The following is a 23,020-nucleotide window of genomic DNA, read 5'->3' on the forward strand; positions in this document are numbered from 1 at the left end:
ATTAAGCGGGTGGAGGCGGAGCTTCCGATGATTGAAAGGAGGGGAGAGGAGCCACAGAGCTGTCACCAATCCGGGCTCTGCTTTGTTTTCCCTTACTGACTATTCAGAGAGCTCTTCTGGCAAGGCGGTTTGCAAGTCTGACACGCCTACCCCTAGTGCAGCCTATCAGTAGAGCCTCATACAAAGCATCATCGGCGCTCCGCCCCCTCCGCCGTGGCCCGCCCCTCCCCTCCGCCGTGTCCCTCCCCTCCGCCGAGGCCCGCCCCTCCCCTCCGCCATGGCCCACTCCTCCCCTCCGCCGTGTCCCTCCCCTCCGCCGAGGCCCGCCCCGCCCCTCCGCCGCGGCCCGCCCCGCCCCTCTGCCGTGGCTCCGCCCCGCGGAGGGCGGGGTGAGTGGCTACTCGCAGGGCTGGAGGTCCGGCTTTCCGCGCCGCCGGCTTCTGTTTGTCCTCTGCAGCGGCGCTGCTGCGGTCTGTCTCGTTGCCTCGGAGCACGGGGCTGCAGGGGCCAGAGCGAGCACGCCTCCCGCGGCCACGGCAGCCCAGAACAGGTAATGGGGCGCCGGGGCTGCAGTGCCGATGGAGCACCCGGTCGGGTGCGGGAGGTGGGATCTGCTCCTCCTGCTGCTCCGGCCGGAGGCGGCGGCGGGGACCAACCACCCAAAGACACCCGCCCGCCTTCGGGCTCCTTCGCCCGAAGCCCGCTGGTGCCTTGCGGAGAGGCGAGGTGGGGGCGGGGCCGGGAGAGGGGACCTGTGGGTGTGGGGCCTCGGCCGCTGCGGGCGGGACCCCTTGGGGACCTCCCGGCGAGGCGGCTGGGCCCAATGGAGGACGTGCAGGTGGAGGGAAAAACCGCGGAGTTGAGTCAGAGTTACGCACCCCAGGGAAAGGACCCACTGATAGTAGCGATAAGCTACTCAATTTAATGAAAAGGCTTTTTTTTTTTTTTTTTTTTAAATTGAGAAGGTATCTCTACTTGGGTAGTGTTAATTACACATTTTCTGGAGACAGGCGCTTTGCAGTGAGATTTACACATTAACATTGCTTACTTCTTTTAAATTAAAAGCTGCCTTTGACGTGAACTAGTTTGAGGGCTTTTTCTCAAGTGACAAGTAGACAGAAGCAAGGTGACTCACCTTTGTCTGCCCTGAAGTGGGGAGCGGCGCGATAGCAACCCGGAGGAGGAATGCTGATGAGGGAGGAATGCCTATGCAGGTTTGAAAGGATTGTGGGGTGGAACCTGGTTTCTGTCACTCTCAGCGGTAAGAGTAGAATTACTCCTTTTTTCTCCTTATAATTTTTTATATGTTTAAAATGTTTTTATTGATTTTCAAAGACAGAGAGGAAGGGAGAGGTATAGAGAGCTATAGAAACATCCATGAGAGAGAAACATCATCCATCGCTGCCTTCTGCACGCCTCCTACCCGGAATCGAGCCCAAAGCCCGGGTATTTGACCTGACCGGGAATCGAACCACCGACCTCGTTTCATGGGTTGACGCTCAAGCGCTGAGCCACACCGGCGGGTTTTTCTAATTTTTTTAAACAGATTTCAAATTTTTTTTTTTAAAGGCCTCTTTAAAAACAGTCTCTGGGTTTTAGGGATGCACCTGCTACTCATGCAGTGACACTTTGCAGACAAGTCCTAACCAATTAACTTGATTTGATTTACTTATAAAGAAGCACTTTGAATCACTCTTACCTTTTCTTTGACGTGTTTAATATATCCTTTTTCATTCCCCACTTGTTCACAAGAGCAATGGTGAAGGTCTCCAAGGTTTAGCAATAATGGCACAGTGCGGACTCTTGAAGCAGTGGACGCCCCCCCCCCCCCCGCCCCGCCCTTTCCAGGTGCACGCTCTTATACAGACTAGTTTTTTCATTTAGTTCTTTTAATTGAGAAGCTCAAAGCATGGTGTAAATTTTAGTATCCTCCTGCCCTCCGGGAGGCAGGTAGTATTTATCATGCTTATTTTACAGATACATAAACTCAGTGCCCTAAAGATGAAAGGAGCTCTGCCCCAGGTTACTTGACTTCTGCTCGATTTTGTACCTGTAATGGATTTAATCCAGGACCCAGCAAGGTCCCCACCATCAAGTAAGTTTCTGCATACGCATTTGATCACATGGATATGAGTCAGAGCTGGAGATGGTTATTTCCCAGTAAAGAAATACTGTCTGTTCTTTTCTTTTTCACCTGAGGTTGCTGATAGTCTGAATCACACCACAAAGGTATTTTTTCACACAGGCAAAACAAAAACAAACAAAACTGAGTGGTGCTATGTGAAAACCTTTTATTTTAAATTGCCGGAGGTGTTCCAAATTAGAGAACTTTATTTATGTTTGCATCAGTGGACTTCAGCAGTGTTTTTAAATTTAAATTGAATAAACATGCATAAGGAAAATAAAAATGAAGTGTAATGTATTTTGGTCACAGTTTATGACTTTGTTTCTGTTAATTTGGTAGAAAGGTTGAAAATGTAAAAATCATTTCTTCCTTAATCAGAATAAATCAAGGAAGGGAGTGTAGTGTTAAGGGAGAGAAGTATTAGGTGATTATTTGGGAGGAACCTTTAGAATGATGTCATGGCTTGGGGCACTCAGAATTGTGTTAAATTTATTAGTCATCAAGAACATGGAAGTGTCTTATGAATATCTGAATGAAACAGATTTAATCGTGAAATAATCTCTTGTTTTCATGGTAAATGCATCTGTTGCATGTACCATGTATGTTTTGACATAATTGACTTATGTAGGATATTAAGTATCTAAGCCCTGTCATCTACCTCTGATTCTTTTTTTTTCTAGCACCAAAGGAAAAATTTTCATAAAGAAACCTTTATCATCTGTCTATTTGTATGGAAAATGAGTCCTGTCTTCTGATGGTCATAGCTTTCTTGAAGTGTGGGAAATTGCAAGAAGATTTAGACTTTTTATAAAGTAGTTGCTTGTGTTCTTAACATAGTATCTCTGCCCTTTATCGACTTCCACCAGATGGTGCACTGGGTAATGCTTTTGGAGAGTTCAATCAGATTTTTTTTTTTCTTAGAGCATTTCACTGACAAAGGTACAAATGTACTATAACTGATTCTGTTGTAATTGCACTTCAGAGAGAATTGCAATCAGTGGTTTAAGTCAGTTTTATTAAATGAGATTATTTAGATGGAAGAAAACAACAGCTTAATTTAAAGTGAAGGAAATTGTCGGTAATTTTAGAAATAACTTCTACTAAAAAGCTCTCTGGTTCTTCTTGTGGTCAGGAACCCAGACAAGAATGTGGATTTATTGGTCCTTATCAGGCATGTAGAAGTTTTTTTTCCTTGAACGCTCATTTATATCTTCCTAATCTCTTAGGAGAGCATGATTATCACCCTGCTTCACTTATGAACCCTGCTGATGGTAGGAGCTGTTCCTCAAGCTTGCTTGTTCCAAGGATAGCTTGGTGAGGTTGTGTGAGAAGGGAGATGAGAAAACATAGCTGTTGGTTTGATAAGAAGCAGTACCCATTTGAGGCAAACTTGAATACACATTGCTCCAGACTGAGAACTTGAGATGGGGGAGAAAAGAGGGCTGTTGGTCTAAATATTGATTCGAAAAGAGAAGGTGAGATAGGATGCTATAAAGGGCTGGTCTAGATAAGGGACAAGGACAACTTGAGCACTTTTTGCTGTAGTATATATGGTAAAACCATCTGGTTAGCTTTACTCATGACAAAAACATGCTCTTTGAAAGACAGTGCCTATATATGTTTACTGAAAACAATTTGAATCTTGAGAAATATTTCTGAATGTTGTAACATTTTTTTGGCAAATAGAGGCTTGTTGAAGTGATGTAAAAATTTGGAGTTGAACCACGGATACAAAGTATTATGGAACTATGGACCAAGATTGTCAAGCTTCTACTGCTGATCATCACAATAGTTTTTTCCTCTTCCTAATACAGCTCTGGTTTAACTTGTGGAGATTCTATTGGATCTCTGTGTTCTGTTCATGTTTTGAATCTAGCTCAGCTCCTGGTAAGACCCATCAGTGTAGACTTCTTTTTTGGATTGTCTAATCAGAGTACAGTAGGTCCTCGGGTTACGTCGGAGATCTGTTCCTACGGTGCGACGTATCGCGATTTTCGCTGTAAGTCGGAACGCACTTACATAAGCACCGACGTCACTCACATGGAGCATATACACAGCAGTAATGAAGTGAAACAGTAAAAAAAATTTAAAAGAAACATAACAATTCCTGACCTTTACTTGTGGTAAATAAATAATAAAAAACATAAAGCACATATGTACATACGTCAAAATGACGGAACTTTTTTTTTTTTAAATAAATTAATGGGAGATGGCGATGTAACCACGAAACGATGTACACTCGATGTAACCTGAGGACTGCCTGTGCAGATTAGGTGTTTTGTCAAATTTAGGGGAGGAGTTACTGTAATGTTGGCAATGAGTAAATGAATTAATGTTATTTTGATATGTTTAGAGGCATCCTATCCAATAAAGAGGGAATATGCTAATTGACCATCACTCCGTCACAAAGATGGCTGCACCCACAGCTGAGGCCAAGTTCCCATAAGGAGCCTTAACAAGCAATCAGTAGGGACCTGAGGCTATGCCCTCCCCCACCCGGCAGGGGTTCACAGGGGACCTCAGGCCACGCCCCCCACCCAGCAGGGCTTCACAGGGGACCTCAAGGTGCACTTCCCGTCCTGGTGCTGGGCTAGGGGACTTCAGGCTGCTCCCCCTGCCCTAGCGCCAGGCTGGGGGACCTCAGGCCGCATCCCCCAGCAGGTAGGGCTTGACAGGGGACTTCAGGCCGTGCCCCCCGACCCTGGCACCAGGCCAGGGGACCTCAGACCGCATCCCCCACCCGGCGGGGCTTGATGGGGGACCTCAGGCTGTGACCCCCACCCCAGCACCAGGCCAGGGGACCTGAGGCTGCGCCCCCCTGCCTGGTTGGGCTTGACAGGGTAACTCAGGCTGCACCCCCCACCAGGTGGGGCTTGACAGGGGACTTCAGGCCGTGCCCCCCGACCCTGGCAACAGGCCGGGGGACCTCAGACCGCATCCCCCACCCGGCGGGGCTTGATGGGGGACCTCAGGCTGTGACCCCTGCCCCAGCACCAGGCCAGGGGACCTGAGGCTGCGCCCCCCTGCCTGGCTGGGCTTGACAGGGTAACTCAGGCTGCACCCCCCACCAGGTGGGGCTTGACAGGGGACTTCAGGCCATGCCCCCCACCCCAGCACCAGGCCAGGGGACCTCAGACCTCACCCCCCGCCTGGCGGGGCTTGACGGGGGACCTCAAGGTACGCTTCCGGTCCTGGTGCTGGGCTAGGGGGCCTCAGGCTGCTCCCCTCGCCCCAGTGCCAGGCCAGGGGACCTCAGGCCGCACTCCCCACTTGGTGGGGCTTGACAGGGGACTTCAGGCCGCACTCCCAGCACCAGGCCAGGGGACCTGAGGTTGCGCCCCCCTGCCTGGCTGGGCTTGACAGGGGACCTCAAGGTGCACCCCCAGTGCTGGGTAGGGGGAACTTGGGCCGCGCTTCCACCCAGTGGGGCTTGACGGGGGACCTGAGGCTGCGCGCCCCCTGCCAGTGGGGCTTGACGAGGGACCTAAGGCTGTGCCCCCCTCCCAGTGCTGGGCCTGAGGCTGTGCCCCCTGCTTGGTGGGGCTTGACCAGGGACCTAAGGCCATGCCCCTCACCCAGCGGGGCTTGACAGGGGATCTCAGGCCATGTCCCCCACCTGGCGGAGCTTGAAGGAGGACCTCAAGGCATGCCTCCCGCCCCGGTCTGGGCTGGGGGACCTCAGGCCACCCCCCTCCTGTCCTGGCGCCGGGCCAGGGGACCTGAGGCTATGCCCCTGCCTGGCAGGGCTTGACAAGGGTGGGACAGGCCGGGTCTGGATCTAGAGTAGACCAATGCAGGGAGGGGGGTGGCCCGGTCTGGGTCTTACGCGATTTTGAGGTGCATATGGGTGGGCGGGGACTTGACTCTGGGTCCCATGCTGAGCCCCAGACTCTGACAGAAGGAAGGTTTTCATATCTATTTTACTAATTTTCTTTCATCTCTGACACTTCTATTATAGAGAAAGAGCAAAAGCAATATTAAATTATTTCCTCTAATTAATCCCCTTTTAATGTGCACGAATTTCATGCACCGGGTCACTAGTTTTGAATAGAATTGAAATTTTGCAAAATGGTGATCATTTGACATGCATGAAATTAAGTTGAATATGAAAACTTTAGACCAGTGATTCTCAAACTTTAGCATGCCTCCCAGTCACCCAGAGGGCACTTTAAAAGTTAGTTGCTAATTCAGTAGGTCTGGGGGTGGGCCCTGAGATTTTGCATTTTTAATACATTCCCAGATAACAGTGATGCTGCTGGTCCAGGGACCACCCTTTGAAAACAGAAGACTCCAGGGGGAATACAAGTGCAGTGGTTAAGAACATAGGCTTTGAAGTTTGAAAGGTCTGGATTTGAATCCCTGCTCTGCCACTTACTAAATCTTTGACTTCAGCAAGTTGTTTTTACCTGATTTCTCATTTCTTTCTTCTTCTTTTAAAATTTATCTTTATGTTGAAAGTATTACAGATGTCCCTTTTTGTTTTCTCATTTCTAAAGGGGAAATAATATAGTATTATGTTGCTGTGAGTATTGAGTGAACACAAATGTGTATAAAAGCTTCTAGAACAGTGCCTGGCAGGTTGCAAACATGCAAAAAATGTTGGCTTTTAATCATAAAAATCAATGAATGTATGAAACAAATAGGATCGCAAATCTGGGAAAGATACATGAATACTCAATTTCTACTTAACAAATGAAGCAAAAGTTGGTGGATCCTAGAATTTTCCAGAAACATTTTTTAGAGCCATAGAATATTTACATACGTGGTGCCTTTCCCTCCTAAAAAGCATGAATTCTGTGGTCAAAATGAGTTGGATTCATGCAGTAATCATTGTAGTCCACACTTTATATAACGGGAGCTTTAAATGTTGTTTCTGAGATTTTAGTTGCAGGAAATACCTAAAAGTCATCTTCAGAACATACTATATCACCTGTGATATGGTGACTTTATATTTGATGACTCTGAATGCAGTTCTTGGAGATGTCTTTGCTCAGCTTGCTGAATGCCTGGTTAATTATCTTTACTTTAAAATTGATTTTGAGAGAGAGAGAGAGAGAGAGAGAGAGAGAGAAGGAGGTAAGAGACTGAAAGATAGATAGAGATAAAAGAGAAACATAGGTTTGTTGTTCCACTTATTTATGAATTCATTGGTTGCTTCTTGCAACCTTGGCATATCAGGACGATATCCCAACCAACTGAGCTACCCAGCCAGGGCAATACGTGGTTAATTTTCTTTCTGCTCATCTGAGTGCCAACTCCTTGTTGGCAATCTTCTGAAAAGTTGCACCCCTCCTTCCCATTATTCCTGTCACAATCACTCATATATTTGTTGTGGTACCTATTACACTTTTCTCATAATTTTGTTTAATGTTTAGTGTTTCCTTGGCTAGAATGTGAACTCTGTGGGCAAGGACCTGATCTTGGCTGTTGTGTTCCCAACATAGTACTTTGTGTAGAGGGACTTAATACATATTGAAGGAATGCGTGAGGTGGGGACCCCCTGTTGTGCGCCCTTCCCCCACCTCCAAAAATCAGATGTGCAGACTTGAGTGGATGCTGAGTTTGTTAGATAAGACAAGGGTCTCATGTCTGAGCATTTCTTAATAAATGCTATTCTTTAAATGTTAAAATATAGCACAGTATTTTGCAGACCAGCTGTAAACAGAATGAGCTTGACAGAAACTCAACCCATAAACATAGCCATCTGCAATGTAATTGACTAAATAGTGTAGAGAAGCAATGGCTAAGCTTCCCTTCTTGCTTGCTGCAAGTAAAAGAAAACTGTTTTGGGGCAACCACATCTCATTCTTGAATAGAGCAGCCCAAGCTAGTGTATCCAAGTGCTGAACCCATTAAGTTAGGTAACAAGTTCATGGCCCACTATTATTATTGGTACATGGAAAGCCTGCCATTTTATTTTATCGTTGACCTTAATCTCCTATCCACATTCATGTTCCCTCTTCCCTGCACAGGACCCTCTCAGATTTATACATAATTTCATCAAGTACTGCCAGAGTATCTGGAATGGGTGTGCTAGTTTACATTCTTGCCTGCTGTTATCCCCACACTCTTACTGGCACTTGATATTTTCTGACCTTATCATTTTTTTTCCAATCTGATGTAGCAGATGGAGTGATGTTACTGTTCTTATTTGCAGTTCTCTGATTACTAATGCAATTGAGTATCCTATCATGTGTTTATTAGCTGTAGGGGTTTCTCTTTGTGTGAATTGGCATTTTCATGTTCTTTGCCTCTTGTAGCATAGATAGTGGCCTCTTGATAACTTTAGTACCTTAAAGGGAATTCATCTTGCCATGGTTGTGTATCTAAGTGGTTGGAGCATTGGCCTGTGCACCTATGGATCTCGGGTTTGATTACTGATATGTCTCTCTCACATTGATGTCCTCTCCCTCTTCCCCTCTCCCCCCTCGCTCCCTTCCAGTCTCTAAAAATCAATGGAAAAAAGTATTATTGGATGAGGATTAAAAAAAAAAAAAAAGAATTCATCTTTAGTTTCACCTTTAATTGGAAGATTTCATTTTTTAAATTGTATTTTTTTTATTGTGACTTTTTTGGTTTTGAAAACTTGAGAAATAAGCACAGACTTCTCTTCTCAGTCTTGGTAAGGTAGCTGTCACTGATGGTATATAGTTCTTAATTCCAAACAGTTACAGTTGTGTATATTGAGGTTTTTAAATTAAAAATTTGAATTATTTTTGTCATGCTTTTCCAAAGTTATGTGTAAAGACACTGGTTAGTTGAAAGCCATCATATATTTGGAAAAACAAAGTGGAAATTGTTGTGCAACTTGAACTATGAATTTTAAAAATGTATTGAAGTATATCTACCTGGAAAAATGTATATCCTACATACATATATAGTAGGGATGCATATATCCTAAGTGTGCAGCTCACTGAATTTTCACAAATCAGACATACTTTTGTAATCAGCACTCAGATGAAGAGACAGAATATTAGCAGGACCCCAGAGACTACCCTTATGCTCATTTCCATGACCCCAAGTTGTAACAGCTGGAATAAAAGTGGTGGTAGTTCGTGGTCTTGGTCTGTCATTTGGCTCCCCAATTGGCTCCCAAATTTTGGTGTTTTGTTTCAAGGGGAAATCAAAGAAAAAGGCCATGTCCAAAAGCTCAATTGAATAAGTACAGCTTTGACCTGTGAACTCCAAACATTGGTGTTGTGGTTTTCAAACTTTTGATTTTAGTACTACTTCACACTCCTGAAAATTATTAAAGATTGTTGTTTATGTTGGGTTATATCTATCAATATTTCCTGAATTAGAAATTAAGACAGGAAAAATTAGAGTATTCATTAAAAAATAACAACCCCATTATATGTAAACATAAATAACACTTCTTTATAGAAAAATAGCTACAGTATTAAAGTAAGCAAAAAGAGTGACATTGTTTTACATTTTTGTAACTTTTTAAAATGTCTGGCTTAATAGAAGACAGCTGGATTCTTGTATCTGTTTCTGCATTCAGTCTGTTGTGATTTATTGTTTGGCTGAAATAAATGAAGAAAATCCACCTCATAAAGACCTTCATTTGAAAAAACAAATTCTTATTACAATCGGCCTTGAAATTATAATTAAATAAGAATTTGTTTCAATGGTATTTTTTTTAGATAATAGTGGATATTCTCTTTGATATTACACCAAAACTCTGCAAGTGACAATTTCGTAAAGTTGCAGAGTGGAATCTGAACCCATATCAATAAACTTGTCTCACTATGTTACATTTAAATCTACTGGTCTGTCTTGCACTTTGACTCTTTTTATGCACATGCATGATTTTGAAAATATTGATTCACAGAATTACGTAAATCTTTCAAATGTTGCCTCATTTTATGGTACCATTTGAAAAAAATCACTAGCGACCCCTTTAGAATTTTTTTTATCCTCACCTGAGGATATTTTTCCCATTGATTTTTTTAGAGAGTGGAAGGGAGTGATGAGAGGGGAGAAAGAGAGAAAGAGAAACATGGAAGTGAGAGATACATCGATTAGTTTCCTCCCATATTTCCTGTGAGTAGTAATCAGATCTTGATTTGACTGTTTCTATTTTTTTGGTAAAACTGCTTCATAGGTGGTGACATGTACCCTTAGCTGCAGTCATGCAATGTTGATCGTCTCTCTTTCGTGATGTTCATGGCCATTGATCCATTATCCATTGTCTACATCCATATTTTATGAGGTTTTACAAAATGATGACATTTTAATTATTATTTTTTCATTAGAATATATAATATATATTGTAATTCTCACCTGAGGATATTTTTCCCATTGATTTTTAGAGAGTCGAAGTGGGTAGGGGGAGAGACGTGCCCTTGACTGGGAATGAAACCTGAGACCCTTCTGTGCAAGGGCCGCCACTCTAATCATTAGCAACTCTGGCCAGGGCGAGAATATCTTTTTTAAAGAGAAAATATGTTATTTGAGATGAAGTTAGTATAGAAAAGGCCGGTTAAATGTTTGATTTTTAAAAAAACAGTTTCAACATGATGAGACTATAGGACAAGTCTGTTCAGGATGAATAAACTTTTCTTTTTTGGGGGGATGCTTTTATTGGACCCCTTTCAGCCTGGGTCTCTTCACAGCACCCTGCCGCTGCTGCTGCCCACCCTCCAGCTCTGTTCAGTGGCCTGTGGGAAGGAGAGAGGGTGGGCAGAAGCTTGGGGCTGGAGACAGATCATCAGCTCTCCCTATCTTCATAGAGCTGGCTCAAGGGCCGCCAGGCCAGTGCCCCACAAATCCAAGGCACTGGGGACAGCCCCTCACAACCAGTCCTCAGCTAGCTAAGTGTCCAACATGTGCCCATTGCCCAGCCACCCAACTGCCCAGCCCCAAGGGCCATGAGTGGGGATCGTCCTGCGTCTCTGAGCCGCCCCTTTCTACTGCTGCAGACACTTTTGAGCCACCTGCCATTCGCTCTAGTCCAGCTCCTCCATGTTGCTGCAAATGTTCATCCTTCCATGAGGAAGTGTTTTTCCAGCGTGGGGTTGGGTTTCACTCGCTTGCTGGCCTGATCCCACATACCCTGCCACTGGCTCAAGGGCAGGGCTGCCAGCATGTCCTGGGTTTGGGTGCAGACCAGGCCAACTCGGTTCTCCAGTTAAGCCCACGAGTTTTTAGGCGGTAGCCAGAACCTATCTTGCCCTAGCCACTCGTTCAAGACAGGGCCACAACTTGGGGGCACTAGCGGCTCCGGGGTGCATGGAAGTCAGCGGTCGGTGTAGGGACTGGAGGCCATGCATGCCAATGAGAGAAGCACAGGCTCCCCCGCACGAGGTAGCCACTCCTCTCCATTGTTTCTCTGCTCCCCTCCATTGTTTTCTTGCACTAGTTTTTGTAAGTAAGTCAAAAGGAAACTGTTAATAGAAAAATCCTTTTGTCATATTTTGGAAGTAGGTTAATTCATTTGAAAAAAATTTATGGTGGATATATCTTGGTTTTATTAAAGAAATTGGAATTTTAAAAAATTAAAACAGGATTTTTTTCTTGCCTCTAGAGTGATATATTTATTGCATGTAATTATACTTTTATGTAGCTTACATTGCATTATGAGAGCAGACTTGAGAATATATAAGGTGTCCTTGACTTCAAGGTGCTTATAGTATAATAAAATAGGTGAAAAGTTGACCTTTATTTTATATGTTTATTACTGGCATTCTGTGGGTTGAATGATACAAGTAATATTTATTACAGCATTTTCCCCGCTTTAAAATTTATAATGTTGAGAAATGGATGATGGAAAATAAAGCTTTCTTTGGAAGAAAGGAAAGCAGTAGGTGAAACTGATTTGGGGGGAACAAGTCAAATGGAAGTAGGGTATCTGTTGGAATTACTGTGAGAGAAAAAGGGAAAGCAGTCATTAAACCACAGGCTTGGCACCCTGATTTCCTGCTAGGATGGCTGACTTAAAACAGGTCCTTCTGCTTCAGGCCAGACCTGTTTTAAGCCACTCCTCCTCCCTCCCTGAATTCCTTCTCATAATTTGAGTGATTGCTGAATACATAGTACTTAGTACACAGACAATAAAAGCTATGAAAACATCTGTGTATATTTGTGAATCCCCTACTGGGGACTGGTTAACGGGATGATCAGCAGTAGGATTCTCCTAACATGGGTTTCCCAATACTCTTCCTTTCCTGTGTATTTCAGAATGGTATCTCTTCAGTAAAGCACTTTATTTCATTATTGGGGCACATACTATTAAACTGACCACCAAGATCTGTTCAGTTATTTTTCAGTGTCTTAACACTTAATATATGATAACTGAAGTGATTTTGAATGTTGTTCTTTTTTTTTTTTTGAATTGATTTCAGAGAGGATGGGAAAGTGAGAGAGAGAGAGAGAGAGAGAGAGAGAGAGAGAGAAACATCAGTGATGAGAGAGAATCCTTGATTGGCTGCCTCCTGCACGCCCCCTACTGGGGATTGAGCCTGCAACTCTGGCATGTGCCCTTGACCAGAATTGAACCCAGGACCCTCAGTCCGCAGGCTGACGTGTAAGCCAAACCAGCTAGGGCTGGCTATTGTTCTTGATGTTTCTATTCTCCACAGGAGTCTAGAACTGAGTAAATTTCCCTTACTTTTACATATGAAACTTAAAATATCCTAGGGACCCAGTGAATAGTATAGCAAGACTGCTTACCATAATAGACGTTTTTCTGTCTGAGAATAATATAGGGCTTAATAAAAGCTTTGGAATGCTGTAACAGATGGGAAGAGGCTGGAGTTTATAGAAAATATCTACCATTTGTTGATCCCCTACTATATGCCAGGCATTGTGCATAGATATTCATGTTTAATTCTCATAGCAGCCCTTTGAGTATTGTCATTTGACAAATGGAGGAAACCAAGCATGGAGAAGTTAAATACTTTACACTGAGTCATATGACTATGAAGTGGTAAAGCCACGATTCAGACCCAGGCTACTCATTCTCCTTATGTCACAGACCAGTGTGGGAGACAATTAGATGATTCGAATTCATATTGGAATTTTTTTCTACTTTATATATCTTCAGTTTTTCTTTCTTTGGCTCCCCATCTTAATCTAGACAGGCACAAGTCTCACGTACTTTTGTCAGTGCTCAGAAATTTTTCCACTGCAGTGTCCCCCCAAGGACAGAAGTTTGCCCAGGAAAAGTCTGAGGACACATCAAAAGTAGCACACTGTAAGCATAAAATTGTTCCTAAGTTTTATGTTTAATCCAATAGGTTAAAAATCACTTTCCATTGTGGAAAATTGACACTCCAGAAAAATATGTCATTTTTATGCCCACGCTTGAAATTCCACAATATACCTTAGTTTGGGACACAAGTCTATAGGACTTTGTAGTGATACTACGATCAAACCTGGAGTTTAAATAATTCCTTGTGTTGGTAGAGTGGGGGTCAGTTGGCAAGGAGGTCATTGACATAGTACAGATGGACAAAGGTAAGGGGAAGAACTGAGGAATAGGAGGTAGTGGGGCAGGGATGGATTTCGTAGAGATCTGGGGCAAAGGATAGAATAGATTTGGTAACTGGATATTGGAGAGCAAACTGTTTCTCAGACAGTTTGCTTCCTTCTTGGTTTCTGCCACTGGCTTTTCTTCTTGCTCCTGTCCCATAACTGGGAGTATCTTAAATCCTTGACTCATTTATTCAGGATCCCATCCTCCAAAGTTAGTCCTCTGTCCCATTGACTGGGAATCGAACCCATGACCCTTTGGTACACGGGCCAAAGGTCCAACCACAGAACCACACTGACCAGGGCTATGTTACTTTTTTATATCTTATTCCTAAAACGATCACGTCTAGAGTTGGAGCATAGTAATATTTTCTTTTTATTTATTTTTGTCCTCTTAGTTTAAGGAGTCTTAGCAGTTGCTAAATTGAATCTTTCTTTTTTTTAATCCTCACCCAAGGATATTTCTTCCATTGATTTCTAGAGAGAGTGGAAGGGAGGGAGGGAGGAGGAGGAGTGAGAGAGAGAGAAACATTGATGTGAGAGAGACATATCGATTGGTTGCATCCTGCACTTGCCCCCACCATGGCTGGGAACCTGCAACCGAGGTACATACCCTTGACCAGGAATCGAACCTGAAACCCTTTGGTGTGAAGGTCGTAGTTCTTCTTTTTTTTTTTTTTAAATATATTTTATTGATATTTTACAGAGAGGAAGGGAGAGGGATAGAGAGCCAGAAACATCGATGAGAGAGAAACATCGATCAGCTGCCTCCTGCACACCTCCCACTGGGGATGTGCCCGCAACCAAGGTACATGCCCTTGACCGGAATCGAACCCGGGACCCTTCAGTCTGTAGGCTGACGCTCTATCCACTGAGCCAAACCGGTTTTGGCATGAAGGTCGAAGTTCTAATCACCGAGTTAAACCAGCCAGGGCTGAGTCTCTTGTTGGTTAAAAAACAAACAAACAAGATGCATGAGCCTGCATTCCCTTGTTCTCTTTAATCTGCTTTGCCTAGGAAATGGCCCTTGTCAGGCCTGTTGTGTTGGGGCACAGTGGGGAAGCACTGACTTTCCTAAGCTTTTGACCTGTTCACATGACCTAATCTCACTTTACATATGCTACTTGCCTTTGCTCATGACAGTACAGTTGTCTCCCTTTATCCGTGGTTTCACTTCCTTGAGGTTTCGGTTCATGCGGTCAACTGTGGCCCAAAAATATTAAATGGAAAAAGTCCAGATATGAACAATTCATAGATTTAAATTGCCCATCATTCTCAATAGGAGGATGAAATCTTGCACCTTCCTGCTCCGTCCCGCCCAGGTCTTGAATGATCCCTTTGTTCAGCATCTCCACCGTGTACATTCCCTGACCATAGATATGTATGTACAAGAAAAAACAGCGTATATAGGGTTCGATACTATCTGAGGTTTCAGGCATCCACTGGCGGTCTTGGAACATATCCCTGGCAGATAAGCGGGGCCGGAGGAGGGGGGACTACTGTAATATAATTCTAAGGGATCATTTAGTAACAGTGTAGACTTGATTTTTTTTTTTTTTTTTTTGGATTTGATGGTGTGGACATTTTAAGACTAAGAAATTGAGAGGAGAAAGAATTAATACAGGTATCTTTGAGGGTAGGGGTTTTACCCTTATTTTTGTATCCTTTTATAAATAATCATTTATACCACATGGTGTCCATATAGTATAAATGATTATTGAATGAATGTGTGGTTTTCTTAAAGAGTACACTGAGCCCTGGCTGGTGTTGCTCAGTGGATAGATTGTCGGCCCAGGCATGGAAGGGTTACATGTTCAGTTGCAAGTTCGATGCCCTGCCCAGTTAAGGGCCTGTGCAGGAGGCAACCAATTGATGTGTCTTTTTCACATAGATGTTTCTCTCTCCTTTGTCTTTTCCCCCTCTCTTCCTCCTTTCTACTCTCTGGAAAAAAATATCCTTGGGAGAAGATTAACCAAACAAAAGAAAAAAAAAAAAAAGGCATTTGGGTTAGCCAACAACTAACCCAAAAGACTCATTCTGAGGTTCACTTCTTAGAGGAAAAGGAGCCACTGTGCAGCAGAATGTCCCTGCTGGTGGCTGGCTTTGAGGACAGGGTTGTAAAGGCAATGGGAATAATGACTGGGAGTGGGAGAGAAGACATTGGGTTATTCAGAATTGTCTTTAGTAGCTTTTTCCTCCTGGAATCTTCCTCTTCGCTTCCTTAGGAGATATTGAGGCTACTGACCTGTCCTATTTGGGAACTTAACCATAGTAAAGACCCTCTCTATAGATGAATTTCTGGATTCAAACCAGAGTTTAGATCTGATAATTAGGCCATTCTATTTCAAGAAATATGTTAGGAGTTCAAAATAGTAGTTGGCTTCTTGGTGAAGAAATTATTTTCACCCTGTCCACCCTACAGTTACTCAGACAAGTTATGTCAGTTATGTTCTATGTGAGAATAATTTTCATTAGGTGAGAAATTTGGTCCCCCCCCCTTTTTTTAAAAACGTGGGCAACATTTCAAAAATATTGAATGACAAAGAGAACAAATAAAACACCATATGACCTTTATTTAACACGTTAATATGGCATATTTGTTTCATATATTTTTTTTTAGTTAGTGAAAGGAAGAAGCCATTGTAGATAAAGTTGAGGTATATTTTCTTTCCCTTTCTTTCCACTATTTCCCTTTCTTCCCCACATGCAATTGCTAGTATGAATTTGTGTATATCCTCCAATTTTTCTCTAAATGTGTTTTTGCCTATGGTATGTGTATAATTTTAAGGATATATACAGTGTTAAAGGATTATTAACATAAATGATATACTGCATGTGTCATTCTGTTAATTTTTAAGAAATTGTCTGTTTTGACAATATCTAGCCATGTAGATATAGACTAGATGACATTTTCAATTGTCATATTTTGTATTGTCTGCAGATGTCTTCTTTATGTGCCTGGTTGCTAATGTAAATCCATCGTTGGTTTCCTGACATTTAATAAAAATCCTTATTTGTTTCTATGTCTTAAATTGATTAGAATTTTAAAAATTGATGCTGTTAAATTGAAAGCCTAATTTTGGCTAAATTACTATATGTATTTTAGCAGGCAATCTCAATATTTTGCCTCTCAAAAAATGCTACAAAACAATTATGGGTGTGGAATGGTTTGCAAGGGATGTGAGTAGGTGGCAGGGAGTTTTTGTCTTGAACTAACATGCAGAAGTGTTGTTGCTGCTTTGGAAATGTGTTATTGTGTGGGGAAGTGTTATGTTATTAAAAGTTTGTTTTTTTGGGGGTGGGTAACAGTTTTTAGTTTTCTTCATTAAAGCATTGTCCCTTTGGTTTAAGAAATATAAAATTAGTGTAGTATTAATCCAGCCCTGTTCTTCTAATCCAGCTTTGGTCTCATTGTTCCCACTGTCTGGACATTTTCATTTGGATATCTCATCTTGACCTCATTCAAAGATCTTAAGTGGGAAAGCAGGTCCACTGTTCATGTCTTCTCATATCTAAGATTAGGAACTGTGGAGTCATATTTGACTCCAGGGGGTCCTCTGCGTGTGAGCTGCAGAGGAAACACCTTTCCTTACAGCTCATTGGCTAAGCTCCCTGTACGCCACTTGCAGTGTTCTTGATAACTTGGGTAATAAGAATCCAAGAAGGTGATGTAGGGTTTTTTCACCTCACTCCTGGAGGAAAAAATGAAGGTCTTCTGCTGGAGAGGCTAAGAAATGTCATATCGTGCCCTAGCCGGTTTGGCTCAGTGGATAGAGCCTCGGCCTGCAGACCGCAGGTTCTGGGTTTGATTCTGATCAAGGGCATGAACCTAGGTTGCAGGCTCCTCCCTGGCCGGGGCCCAGGTCAGGGCTCATGCAAGAGGCAACCAATCGAAGTGTCCCTCTCACATTGATGTTTCTCTCTCTTTCCCTCTCTCTTCCCTGCTCTCTAAAAATTAATGGAAACATATCCTCCGGTGAGGATAAAGAAAAAGAAAGGAAGAAATGTCATATCCTATGAAAGACACATCTTGAAAATGCCTAAAGAAAGTTGTCATTTTTTTGTGGTGAAGGAACTGGAGTCCATGTTGATGAAAACACCTTGGCAGCTGCAGCGGCTGGCAGTGGCAGCAGCAGTGGGGTGATGGGGGTGGCGCCTTCCCCTGATCAGCTCGGTCACCTCCCGCAGAGGGAGGCCAGACTGCTGCCTAAGCCGTCAGTAGGACATCCCCTGAGGGCTCCCAGACTGTGAGAGGTGGCAGGCTGGGCTGAGGGACGCCCCCCGCCCACCCCAGTGCACAAATTTCATGCACCAGGCCTGTAGTATGTGTATAAATATATACACATATTTGATAAATGTACATATGTGAATGAAACTTTAAAAAATAAAGTGCATATAGAAAAGTGCTCCCATAAGTATATAGTTTGATACGTTTTCACACCTGTTAAATAGCACATCTTGGAGTTATTTTACAAATAATTTTCCTTGGTTTGTGTAAAAGGAAGACACATGACACATTTTCTAAGTCATGAACCAAAGGTGTAGTTTAGATTGGTTATTCCTACCTCAAGTACGTTTCTGGCTTAGGTATGCAAGATCAAGCTATATGGACTAGAACGTTGGGATCTTGATCACCCATTAGTCTCTAATTTTTAGAGGAGAATCTTGACCTTGCCTCCTTTAGTTTTCCAGAAGCTGAGGTGAGCTGGCTTTTTATTCAGGCTATGTTGTTGTGATGCTCTTTAGCTTTACAGAAGAATCTTAACCCTGTCCTTAGACTTCCTTTTTTAAAAAAATATATTTTATTGATTTTTTATAGAGAGGAAGGGAGAGGCATAGAGAGTTAGAAACATCGATGAGAGAGGAACATGGATCAGCTGCCTCCTGCACACCCCCTACTGGGGATGTGCCTGCAACCAAGGTACATGCCCTTGGCCGGAATCGAACCTGGGACCCTTCAGTCCGCAGGCCAACGCTCTATCAACTGAGCCAAACTGGTTAGGGCTAGACTTCCTGTTAAAGTAGATGGATTTGTATTTGTTTAGCTCCTTTGAACAGGAGCTCTCCAGACATGTTTTTAGGAAGGACAAACAGGTGCTTCTTGCACCCAATATTTGTTAGTATTGCTTAAAAGAAGCAGTATTTAGGAAGGAGTGATTAAAGGATATAGCAGATCATACATTATACTAGACATTTTAAAATACACTCCGGGATCAAGTTAGATTAGCTAAAGAATAGCATCCTCATGTCATGTTTTATTGACTTAACCAATAGACTTTCACTAAAATGCTAGTTGGAATATTAGTGCTGCTGTCAAGGACTATACTCAGGAAATCCTGTAGAGGTGTTACAGATCCTCTGGCCTCATCAACTAATATTTTTCTTTCTCAAATAAAGTAAATGGATTTTATCTGTCAGTAAGTGAAATATTCTGTAGGTTTTCCTGTTCCTTCCTAAAAGGTAGGCTGCACATCTGCAAAGAGGAAAAGGCACATTGCAAATCTTGCTTAAATCCCTTTCACTTAGAAAACTTATTTTTGAGCTCATTTGTGTCTTTTTGAATTATGCACATGGCAAAATTTTTATTTTTTTAATTGACTTTATGTTCTTAGAGCAGTTTTAGGTTTACAGCAAAATTGAGGGGATGGTACAGAGGTTTCCCATATATTCCGTAACTTCCCTCCACATGAATAGCCTCATCCCCCTTAGGCACATTCCCCACTAGAGAGGTACATTTGTTACAGTTGATGACCCTACATTGACACATTTTTATCACCTAATACCCGTAGTTTAATTAGGGTTCACTCTTAGTGTTGTACATTCTGTAAGTTTGGACAAATGTGTAATGACATGTATTCATCGTTATGGTATCATACAGACTATTTTTACTGCCCTAAAAATCCTTGGTGGTTTACCTATTTATGGCCATTTATTTCCAGTCCCTATAACTACACATCTTTTTACTGTCTCCATAGTTTTGTCTTTTCCAGAATGTCAGATAGTTGGAATCATACAGAATGCAGCCTTTTCATATTAGCTTCTTTCAGTTAGTAATATGTATTTAAAGTTTCCCTGTGTCTCTTTATAGCTTGATAGCTCATTTCTTTTTAGCACTGAATGATATACATGGTCCAGATGTACCACAGTTTATCCATTCAGCTACTGACAGACATCTTGGGTTCTTTCAGGTTGGAGCCATTATAAATAAAGCTACTATAAACATCCTTGTACAGGTTTTTGTGCAGTCTGTACAAGACATAGTTTTCAACTCCTTCAGGTAAATACCAACGAGCATGATGATTGCTGGATTGTTTGTTGAGTATGTTTAGTTTTATAAGAAACTGCCAAATTGTCTTCCAGTGTGGCTGGACCATTTTGCATTCTCACCAGCAGTGAATGAGAGTTCTTGTTGTTCCATATCCTGGCCAGCATTTAGTTGATGTTGTCAGTGTTCTGAATTTTGGCCATTCATAAAAGTGTATAGTAGTATCTCACTTTTATTTAATTTGCATTTCCCTGATGACATATGATAGGAAACCTCTTTTCAGGTGCTTATTTGCTATTTGTATATCTTCTTTGGCAAAGTGTCTGTTAAGATCTTTGGCCCATTTTTAAATTTGGTGGTTTGTTTTCTTATTGTTTAGTTTAAGACTTTTTTTTATGGTATTTTTCTATAACAATCCTTTATCAGATATGTCTTTTGCAAATAGTTTCTCCCAGTCTGTGACTTGTCTTCTCATTCTATTGACATTTGACATTATCTTTTGTGGGGCAGAGTTTTCACTTTTAATGAAGTCCGTCTTATCAATGGTTTGTTTCATGAATCGTGCCTTTGGTATTGTATCTAAAATGTCATCGTCATACCCAACATCATCTAGATTTCCTATGTTAATTTCTAGGAGTCTTACAGTTCTGCATTCTATATTGAGGTCTGTGATTCATTTTGGAAAATATTTGGGTTAATATAATTCCTTAAAACATTAAAACATACCAGTTGTAGTTCATGACAAGGTATAACAAGTCTGTCTTTAATTACTATGAGTCTAGTTCTGCTAATGATGGCACTAAAATATCCAATAAGCAGATGGTGGGGTCAGTCCCACAGAGAGATCCTTGGTGTCATGTAATGTCACTAGAGGAAAAGTAACATGCACTTATTTCAAGGACCATGGTCTTTAACACAGTTCTCATAACTCATCAAAAACAGCATGCCCAGCAGTACATCTGGTAGTATCTGCTAAAGTCCAAATCAGCAGGTTCCTCAAAGACATTTTTAACTTGCCATCACTTGATATTTTTATATCTCTTTTACAATAAATACTTTATTTTCTTTGCCTACGGAACATTTAAGAAAAACATGAGGGAGGATTTTATATTAAGCAGGGCCCTATGAACAGAATTGTGAAGTAGGCACACATACCCCAACTTTGGAAGGAAGATGTAGGCTGCCACCCTTAGTGTTTCTTTTCTTTTTCTTTTTAAAGTTAAACTAATGTTTTTTAAACATCGTTTAAAGTCTCTGAACTGCTGGGCACCTATCTATCGTAATTACAGCATTAGAGAACCACTTGACTTTTTGGTAAATGGAAGTGTGGTCATTGATTCGCTCAGCTGAGATTTGCATTAACTTCATACATGCTGTCTTCACATCCTTCAAGGACTAGTTTAGATAACCACTTTATTCTTCACTGGCCATCTCAGAGTCTAGTGGCATCTGCTAACCTAGAGACATTGCACAGAGAAGCTGTAATGGATCTCAGATATCATTGAATTCTGAAAATCGGAGGCCTGCAGGAGTGTGGGACTGGCTGTGGCCATATTGTTACTTGGAGAACCAGCAGAACCAGGACTAGAGTACACATCCCTTAACTCCAATGCAGGTCTCTTCCATTCTTGTACCCCATCCTTTTTTGAATACCCTAATCTTATGCATTTTAAGTCAATCAAAATTTGAAGTACAGTGATCTGATTTTGTGTAATTTGAAGCACTACTTATTAATTTTATGTTTAAAATATTCAAACTTTGAAGACCAATTTCTACAGATAATTAATGATTTCATGTTGGTGGTGACTTAGTTAAGAATGATGATGGATTAATTTCTTTGCTAAATTATTATAGTTGTATGGTATCATCTAGAGAGGATGGGAACAAAGGGTACCCAAGTTAGGCTCACATAAACTAGACTCATGAATTTCATTTGAAATCAGCCATAATATATTGAGCATTTACTGTTGTTGGGCCCTGTTCTGGGCATCCAGGCCATGGCATTGAACAGGCCCTGAGTATTATCATCTGCTGTCCTAGAGCTTACTTGTAAGGAGCTAATTTGCTATTTTCATTCCTGTTGTTAGAGCGATGGCGTTAGAACTGAAGGGAGAGTTCCTTTCCCTCTGCAAGAGCTCCTGGATCGGTTAGATGAAGCCGGTATTATACAAATAAAGTATTTATATAATCACTGACTCTGTGGACTCAACAGTGCAGAGATAGTTGTCTGGTCCTATAGACAGTGTATGCTGTAAGCAGAACAGGAGCTTTAGAATAAAGATGCTAAACCTCTCAGAATCTCATTTTCTGAATCGGTGAATTAGGACTAATAATAGCTTGTGAGTATCAAATGAGGTTATAAGGTAAAGTGACTGGCCTAGCATATAAGAAATGTTCAATAAATGGCCGCAGCTATTATTGTTTCTTATTATTATGTATATAGTCGAAAGGAAGATTAGAGTGTGCTTACGTTTTCTTAGTCATTTCCTGCCCCCCCCCCCCCCCCCCGACCCCAGTACCACAATTCTTACTTAGCTTTTTTTGTTTTCTTATGGCACAAATTAAGTTCACAGGGATAATAATATGCTTCCAGGAATATACCTGAAAGTAATTGAAATTCCACAAAATAGGTCCAGAGATAGTTGCTGCTTGTGCTGGGCTTGGGGCCATTTAGCAAGAAATACGGGGCACACTGAGGACAGAGGCTGCTTGTTTGGGGTTTGTGAGCCTTTGAGAGACTTTAGGAAGGTCCGCAGCATGGGCCAAGACAAGCTGTTTGTATGGAAAAGACATAAGTTGGGTGGGACAGCGTCTCAGGGAATCACCAGGGAGGGGGAATGGTGTTGGCTGGGTTGATGGAGAGTCAGATATGGTGCCAGCTGGGGCTTGCAGGCTGGGTTGGGGAAGGCCCACAAAGGAGCAATGGCTTCTGCCAGCACTTCTGTCTCAGAGAATGCTGTCCTTCCTTTCATTTTTTAAGAGGCTGAAACGTTTTCTTAATCATAACTATGTGGGGTGATAATTAAAGGTGATAAAAATGTTTAAGGAAGTCCTAATGGTTATAGGAAAAGAAAGTCCTTACTTGTGAGCCAAAGCTAGATGTGATTAAGTGGGTTTGCTTGTTATTATTGTTATCAATAAGGAAGACGAGTTTT

At 42.2% G+C, this 23,020-nt stretch overlaps 1 protein-coding gene across 2 annotated transcripts in view; it reads left to right on the top strand.

Annotated features, from left to right (window-relative positions):
- The first annotated feature begins 377 nt into the window (after nt 1-377).
- The window catches only part of MPP7 (MAGUK p55 scaffold protein 7), a 365,049-nt gene continuing 342,406 nt past the window's right edge, over nt 378-23,020 (top strand). Inside the window, exons 1-2 of one of the 2 annotated variants that reach the window (XM_080671637.1) lie at nt 378-550; nt 1,978-2,095. The gene's annotated coding sequence lies outside the window, so the exon portion shown is untranslated. The remainder of the gene's footprint in view (nt 551-1,977; nt 2,096-23,020) is intronic. The other variant, XM_080671638.1, reaches the window with a different exon arrangement.

The sequence above is a fragment of the Plecotus auritus genome (assembly GCF_963455305.1).
Source record: "Plecotus auritus genome assembly, chromosome: 1".
In the NCBI taxonomy this organism is placed as follows: Eukaryota; Metazoa; Chordata; class Mammalia; order Chiroptera; family Vespertilionidae; genus Plecotus; species Plecotus auritus.